We start from the raw sequence: 8151 nt of genomic DNA on the forward strand, positions 1-8151 counted from the left end.
AAGAGTTTTCTCAAGTTCTTGCAAAATTGATTCTTCCTGTTGGTGATGAAGACACATGTTCTTTGTGTGACCCCTAAAATTGCAAAGCACTTGGGAATGGAATCTTGCCAAGCTCGATGACAGACAGGATTCAGTAATACTCATTATTGGTCTGAACTTTGACACTTTGTGAAGATGAAGGCAGAAAGTGTGACAATAAGGATTGGACCAATAGACCAATTAGACTGAAAATGTCTTTCTCATTGGCATTCATTATGAAAAGCGTAGTGTATGTACGATAAATCCATCGTAGTTTCCAGTATTTTAACAGAAAATTAATAAAAATGGTTGGTTTCAAACAATGGTGGTTCAGTATGTATGATAAAGTAATCATAGTTTCCAGTATTCGAACGGAAAATTGGGTAAAAAAATGCTTCTTTTCATGCATTAGTGTTTAATTATGCCTGACAAAGCCATTATAGTTTCCAGAATGGCAACGGAAAATTGCACAAAATGCTTATTTTCAAGCATTGGTGGTTCAGTGGTAGAATTCTCTCCTGCCATGCGGGAGATCCGGGTCCGATTCCCGGCCAATGCATTGAATGGCTTCTTTTGTTTTGGTCGTTGTTTAAAGCCTTTCCGTCACCTTTCAGAACCTTCACTCTAAAAATGCCTTTTGACTTTCTTGACGTTTCAATTTTTCTTAGTGTTTGTCTAATTGCTTTTCTAGGCATATGGAAAAGATTCCACTTATGGCCCATCTGAAATTTTGGTTGGTTAAGAAAATGATTTATAGGTTAATGTGATGCAAGCCTCTCAGTGCTGAGAGCCCTCCTTCTGATGCACAATATCATTCATAGCAAACATTGGTCATGGAAGAGTTTTCTCAAGTTCTTGCAAAATGGATTCTTCCTGTTGGTGATGAAGACACCTGTTCTTTGTGTAACCCCTAAAATTACAAAGCACTTGGGAATGGAATCGCGCCAAGCTCGATGACAGACAGGATTCAGTAATACTCATTATTGGTCTGATCTTTGAAACATTGTGAAGATGAAGGCAAGAAGTGTGACAATAAGGATTAGGTCCAAAGCACTGAAAATGTCTTTTTCATTGGCATTCATTATTAAAAGCGTAGTGTATGTACGATAAATCCATCGCAGTTTCCAGTATTTTAACAGAAAATTAATAAAAATGCTTCTTTTCAAGCAATGATGGTTCAGTATGTATGATAAAGTCATCAGAGTTTCCAGTATTCGAACGGAAAAAAGGGTAAAAAAAAATGCTTCTTTTCAAGCATTAGTGTTTAATTATGCATGACAAAGCCATCATAGTTTCCAGAATGGCAAGGGAAAATTGCACAAAATGTTTGTTTCCATGCATTGGTGGTTCAGTGGTAGAATTCTCGCCTGCCACGCGGGAGATCCGGGTCCGATTCCCGGCCAATGCATTGAATGGCTTCTTTTGTTTTGGTAGTTGTTTAAAGCCTTTCCGTCACCTTTCAGAACCTTCACTCTAAAAATGCCTTTTGACTTTCTTGACGTCTCAATTTTTCTTAGTGTTTGTGTAATTGTTTTTCTATGCATATGGAAATGATTCCACTTATGGCCCATCTGAAATTTTGGTTGGGTAAGAAAATGATTTATAGCTTACTGTGATGCAAGCCTCTCAGTGCTGAGAGCCCTCCTTCTGATGCACAATATCATTCATAGCAAACATCGGTCATGGAAGAGTTTTCTCAAGTTCTTGCAAAATGGATTCTTCTTGTTAGTGATGAAGACACCTTTTCTTTGTGTAACCCCTAAAATTACAAAGCACTTGGGAATGGAATTGTGCCAAGCTCGATGACAGACAGGAGTCAGTAATACTCATTATTGGTCTGAACTTTGACACTTTGTGAAGATGAAGGCAGAAAGTGTGACAATAAGGATTGGACCAATAGACCAATTAGACTGAAAATGTCTTTCTCATTGGCATTCATTATGAAAAGCGTAGTGTATGTACGTTAAATCCATCGTAGTTTCCAGTATTTTAACAGAAAATTAATAAAAATGGTTGGTTTCAAACAATGGGGGTTCAGTATGTATGATAAAGTAATCGTAGTTTCCAGTATTCGAATGGAAAATTGGGTTAAAAAATGCTTCTTTTCAAGAATTAGTGTTTAATTATGCATGACAAAGCCATCATAGTTTCCAAAATTGCAACGGAAAATTGCACAAAATGCTTATTTTTAAGCTTGGTGTTTCAGTGGTAGAATTCTCGCCTGCCGCATGGGAGACCAGGTTCTGATTCCCAGCCAATGCGTTCAATGACTCCTTTTGCTTTGGTAGTTGTTTAAAGCCTTTCCATCACCTTTCAGAACCTTCACTCTAAAAATGCCTTTTGACTTTCTTGACGTTTCAATTTTTCTTAGTGTTTGTGTAATTGTTTTTCTATGCATATGGAAAAGATTCCACTTATGGCCCATCTGAAATTTTGGTTGGTTAAGAATATGATTTATAGGTTACATGTGATGCAAATCTGTCAGTGCTGAGAGCCCTCCTTCTGATGCACAATATCATTCATAGCAAACATGGGTCATGGAAGAGTTTTCTCAAGTTCTTGCAAAATGGATTCTTCCTGTTGGTGATGAAGACACGTGTTCTTTGTGTAACCCCTAAAATCGCAAACCACTTGGGAATGGAATCGTGCCAAGCTCGATGACAGACAGGATTCAGTAATACTCATTATTGGTCTGATCTTTGACACATTGTGAAGATGAAGGCAGGAAGTGTGACAATAAGGATTAGACCCAAGGCACTGAAAATGTCTTTTTCATTGGCATTCATTATTAAAAGCATAGTGTATGTACAATAAATCCATCGTAGTTTCCAGTATTTTAACAGAAAATTAATAAAAATGCTTGTTTTCAAGCAATGGTGGTTCAGTATGTATGATAAAGTTATCATAGTTTCCAGTATTCGAACGGAAAAAAAGGGTAAATAAAATGGTTCTTTTCAAGCATTAGTGTTTAATTATGCATGAAAAAGCCATCATAGTTTCCAGAATGGCAACGGAAAATGGCACAAAATGCTTGTTTCCATGCATTGGTGGTTCAGTGGTACAATTCTCACCTGCCACGCGGGAGACCCGGGTCCGATTCCCGGCCAATGCATTCGATGGCTTCTTTTGTTTTGGTAGTTGTTTAAAGCCTTTCCGTCACCTTTCAGAACCTTCACTCTAAAAATGCCTTTTGGCTTTCTTGACGTTTCAATTTTTCTTAGTGTTTGTGTAATTGTTTTTCTATGCATATGGAAAAGATTCCACTTATGGCTCATCTGAAATTTTGGTTGGGTAATAAAATGATTTATAGCTTACTGTGATGCAAGTCTGTCAGTGCTGAGAGCCCTCCTTCTGATGCACAATATCATTCATAGCAAACATCGGTCATGGAAGAGTTTTCTCAAGTTCTTGCAAAATGGATTCTTCTTGTTGGTGATGAAGACACCTGTTCTTTGTGTAACCCCTAAAATTACACATCACTTGGGAATGGAATCGTGCCAAGCTCGATGACAGACAGGATTCAGTAATACTCATTATTGGTCTGATCTTTGACATATTGTGAAGATGACGGCAGGAAGTGTGACAATAAGGATTAGATCCAAAGCACTGAAAATGTCTTTTTCATTGGCATTCATTATTAAAAGTATAGTGTATGTACAATAAATCCATCGTAGTTTCCAGTATTTTAACAGAAAATTAATAAAAATACTTGTTTTCAAGAAAGGGTGGTTCAGTATGTATGATAAAGTCATCATAGTTTCCAGTATTCGAACGGAAAATTGGGTAAAAAAATGCTTCTTTTCATGCATTAGTGTTTATTTATGCATGACAAAGCCATCATAATTTCCAAAATTGCAACGGAAAATTGCATAAAATTCTTATTTTCAAGTATTGGATGCTCAGTGGTAGGATTTTGCCTGCCACGCGGGTGACCCGGGTCCGATTCCCGGCCAATGCATTCGATGGCTTCTTTTGTTTTGGTAGTTGTTTAAAGCCTTTCCGTCACCTTTCAGAACCTTCACTCTAAAAATGCCTTTTGGCTTTCTTGACGTTTCAATTTTTCTTAGTGTTTGTGTAATTGTTTTTCTATGCATATGGAAATGATTCCACTAATGGCCCATCTGAAATTTTGGTTGGGTAAGAAAATGATTTATAGGTTACTGTGATGCAAGTCTGTCAGTGCTGAGAGCCCTCCTTCTGATGCACAATATCATTCATAGCAAACATCGGTCATGGAAGAGTTTTCTCAAGTTCTTGCAAAATGGTTTCTTCCTGTTGGTGATGAAGACACCTCTTCTTTGTGTGACCCCTAAAATTACAAATCACTTGGGAATGGAATCGTGCCAAGCTCGATGACAGACAGGATTCAGTAATACTCATTATTGGTCTGATCTTTGACATATTGTGAAGATGAAGGGAGGAAGTGTGACAATAAGATTAGATCCAAAGCACTGAAAATGTCTTTTTCATTGGCATTCATTATTAAAAGCGTAGTGTATGTACGATAAATCCATCATAGTTTCCAGTATATTAACAGGAAATTAATAAAAATGCTTCTTTTCAAACAATGGTGGTTCTGTATGTATGATAAAGTCATCATAGTTTCCAGTATTCGAACGGAAAAAAAGGGTAAAAAAAAAGCTTCTTTTCAAGCATTAGTGTTTAATTATGCATGACAAAGCCATCATAGTTTCCAGAATGGCAACGGAAAATTGCACAAAATGCTTTTTTTTTCATGCATTGGTGGTTCAGTGTTAGAATTCTCGCCTGCCATGCGGGAGACCCGTGTCCGATTCCCGGCCAATGCATTCGATGGCTTCTTTTGTTTTGGTAGTTGTTTAAAGCCTTTCCGTCACCTTTCAGAACCTTCACTCTAAAAATGCCTTTTGGCTTTCTTGACGTTTCAATTTTTCTTAGTGTTTGTGTAATTGTTTTTCTATGCATATGGAAAAGATTCCACTTATGGCTCATCTGAAATTTTGGTTGGGTAATAAAATGATTTATAGCTTACTGTGATGCAAGTCTGTCAGTGCTGAGAGCCCTCCTTCTGATGCACAATATCATTCATAGCAAACATCGGTCATGGAAGAGTTTTCTCAAGTTCTTGCAAAATGGATTCTTCTTGTTGGTGATGAAGACACCTGTTCTTTGTGTAACCCCTAAAATTACACATCACTTGGGAATGGAATCGTGCCAAGCTCGATGACAGACAGGATTCAGTAATACTCATTATTGGTCTGATCTTTGACATATTGTGAAGATGAAGGCAGGAAGTGTGACAATAAGGATTAGATCCAAAGCACTGAAAATGTCTTTTTCATTGGCATTCATTATTAAAAGTATAGTGTATGTACAATAAATCCATCGTAGTTTCCAGTATTTTAACAGAAAATTAATAAAAATACTTGTTTTCAAGAAAGGGTGGTTCAGTATGTATGATAAAGTCATCATAGTTTCCAGTATTCGAACGGAAAATTGGGTAAAAAAATGCTTCTTTTCATGCATTATTGTTTATTTATGCATGACAAAGCCATCATAATTTCCAAAATTGCAACGGAAAATTGCATAAAATTCTTATTTTCAAGTATTGGATGCTCAGTGGTAGGATTTTGCCTGCCACGCGGGTGACCCGGGTCCGATTCCCGGCCAATGCATTCGATGGCTTCTTTTGTTTTGGTAGTTGTTTAAAGCCTTTCCGTCACCTTTCAGAACCTTCACTCTAAAAATGCCTTTTGGCTTTCTTGACGTTTCAATTTTTCTTAGTGTTTGTGTAATTGTTTTTCTATGCATATGGAAATGATTCCACTAATGGCCCATCTGAAATTTTGGTTGGGTAAGAAAATGATTTATAGGTTACTGTGATGCAAGTCTGTCAGTGCTGAGAGCCCTCCTTCTGATGCACAATATCATTCATAGCAAACATCGGTCATGGAAGAGTTTTCTTAAGTTCTTGCAAAATGGTTTCTTCCTGTTGGTGATGAAGACACCTCTTCTTTGTGTGACCCCTAAAATTACAAATCACTTGGGAATGGAATCATGCCAAGCTCAATGACAGACAGGATTCAGTAATACTCATTATTGGTCTGATCTTTGACATATTGTGAAGATGAAGGGAGGAAGTGTGACAATAAGATTAGATCCAAAGCACTGAAAATGTCTTTTTCATTGGCATTCATTATTAAAAGCGTAGTGCATGTACGATAAATCCATCATAGTTTCCAGTATATTAACAGGAAATTAATAAAAATGCTTCTTTTCAAACAATGGTGGTTCTGTATGTATGATAAAGTCATCATAGTTTCCAGTATTCGAACGGAAAAAAAGGGTAAAAAAAAAGCTTCTTTTCAAGCATTAGTGTTTAATTATGCATGACAAAGCCATCATAGTTTCCAGAATGGCAACGGAAAATTGCACAAAATGCTTGTTTTCATGCATTGGTGGTTCAGTGGTAGAATTCTCGCCTTCCTCGCGTGACACCCGGGTCCGATTCCCGGCCAATGCATTCGATGGCTTCTTTTGTTTTGGTAGTTGTTTAAAGCCTTTCCGTCACCTTTCAGAACCTTCACTCTAAAAATGCCTTTTGGCTTTCTTGACGTTTCAATTTTTCTTAGTGTTTGTGTAATTGTTTTTCTATGCATATGGAAAAGATTCCACTTATGGCTCATCTGAAATTTTGGTTGGGTAATAAAATGATTTATAGCTTACTGTGATGCAAGTCTGTCAGTGCTGAGAGCCCTCCTTCTGATGCACAATATCATTCATAGCAAACATCGGTCATGGAAGAGTTTTCTCAAGTTCTTGCAAAATGGATTCTTCTTGTTGGTGATGAAGACACCTGTTCTTTGTGTAACCCCTAAAATTACACATCACTTGGCAATGGAATCATGCCAAGCTCGATGACAGACAGGATTCAGTAATACTCATTATTGGTCTGATCTTTGACATATTGTGAAGATGAAGGGAGGAAGTGTGACAATAAGATTAGATCCAAAGCACTGAAAATGTCTTTTTCATTGGCATTCATTATTAAAAGCGTAGTGTTTGTACGATAAATCCATCATAGTTTCCAGTATATTAATAGAAAATTAATAAAAATGCTTCTTTTCAAACAATGGTGGTTCAGTATGTATGATAAAGTCATCATAGTTTCCAGTATTTGAATCGAAAAAAGGGTAAAAAAAAAATGCTTCTTTTCAAGCATTAGTGTTTAATTATGCATGACAAAGCCATCATAGTTTCCAGAATGGCAACGGAAAATTGCACAAAATGCTTTTTTTTAATGCATTGGTGGTTCAGTGGTAGAATTATCGCCTGCCACGCGGGAGACCTGGTTCCGATTCCCGGCCAATGCATTCGATGGCTTCTTTTGTTTTGGTAGTTGTTTAAAGCCTTTCCGTCACCTTTCAGAACCTTCACTCTAAAAATGCCTTTTGGCTTTCTTGACGTTTCAATTTTTCTTAGTGTTTGTGTAATTGTTTTTCTGTGCATATGGAAAAGATTCCACTTATGGCCCATCTGAAATTTTGGTTGGGTAATAAAATGATTTATAGGTTAATGTGATACAAGTCTCTCACTGCTGAGAGTCCTCCTTCTGATGCACAATATCATTCATAGCAAACATCGGTCATGGAAGAGTTTTCTCAAGTTCTTGCAAAATGGTTTCTTCCTGTTGGTGATGAAGACACCTCTTCTTTGTGTAACCCCTAAAATTACAAATCACTTGGGAATGGAATCGTGCCAAGCTCGATGACAGACAGGATTCAGTAATACTCATTATTGGTCTGATCTTTGACATATTGTGAAGATGAAGGCAGGAAGTGTGACAATAAGGATTAGATCCAAAGCACTGAAAATGTCTTTTTCATTGGCATTCATTATTAAAAGCGTAGTGTATGTACGATAAATCCATCATAGTTTCCAGTATATTAACAGAAAATTAATAAAAATGCTTCTTTTCAAGCAATTGTGGTTCAGTATGTATGATAAAGTCATCATAGTTTCCAGTATTCGAACGGAAAAAAAAGGGTAAAAAAAAAATGCTTTTTTTCAAGCATTAGTGTTTAATTATGCATGACAAAGCCATCATAGTTTCCAGAATGGCAACGGAAAATTGCACAAAATGCTTGTTTTCAT

General features: G+C 36.9%; 4 non-coding genes across 4 annotated transcripts; all 4 read left to right on the forward strand.

The window, feature by feature from the left end:
- The first annotated feature begins 506 nt into the window (after window positions 1–506).
- trnag-gcc (transfer RNA glycine (anticodon GCC)) lies at window positions 507–577 on the forward strand. The gene has a single exon. It is a non-coding gene; the product is annotated as a tRNA-Gly (tRNA).
- Window positions 578–1355: 778 nt separating this feature from the next.
- Window positions 1356–1426, forward strand: trnag-gcc (transfer RNA glycine (anticodon GCC)). Its single transcript has one exon. It is a non-coding gene; the product is annotated as a tRNA-Gly (tRNA).
- Window positions 1427–3059: 1633 nt separating this feature from the next.
- trnag-gcc (transfer RNA glycine (anticodon GCC)) lies at window positions 3060–3130 on the forward strand. Its single transcript has one exon. It is a non-coding gene; the product is annotated as a tRNA-Gly (tRNA).
- A 3319-nt stretch (window positions 3131–6449) lies between these two features.
- trnag-gcc (transfer RNA glycine (anticodon GCC)) lies at window positions 6450–6520 on the forward strand. Its single transcript has one exon. It is a non-coding gene; the product is annotated as a tRNA-Gly (tRNA).
- The last annotated feature ends 1631 nt before the right edge of the window (window positions 6521–8151 follow it).

The sequence above is a fragment of the Electrophorus electricus genome, chromosome 11, assembly GCF_041902795.1.
Source record: "Electrophorus electricus isolate QZ-2024a chromosome 11, ASM4190279v1, whole genome shotgun sequence".
NCBI lineage: Eukaryota > Metazoa > Chordata > Actinopteri > Gymnotiformes > Gymnotidae > Electrophorus > Electrophorus electricus.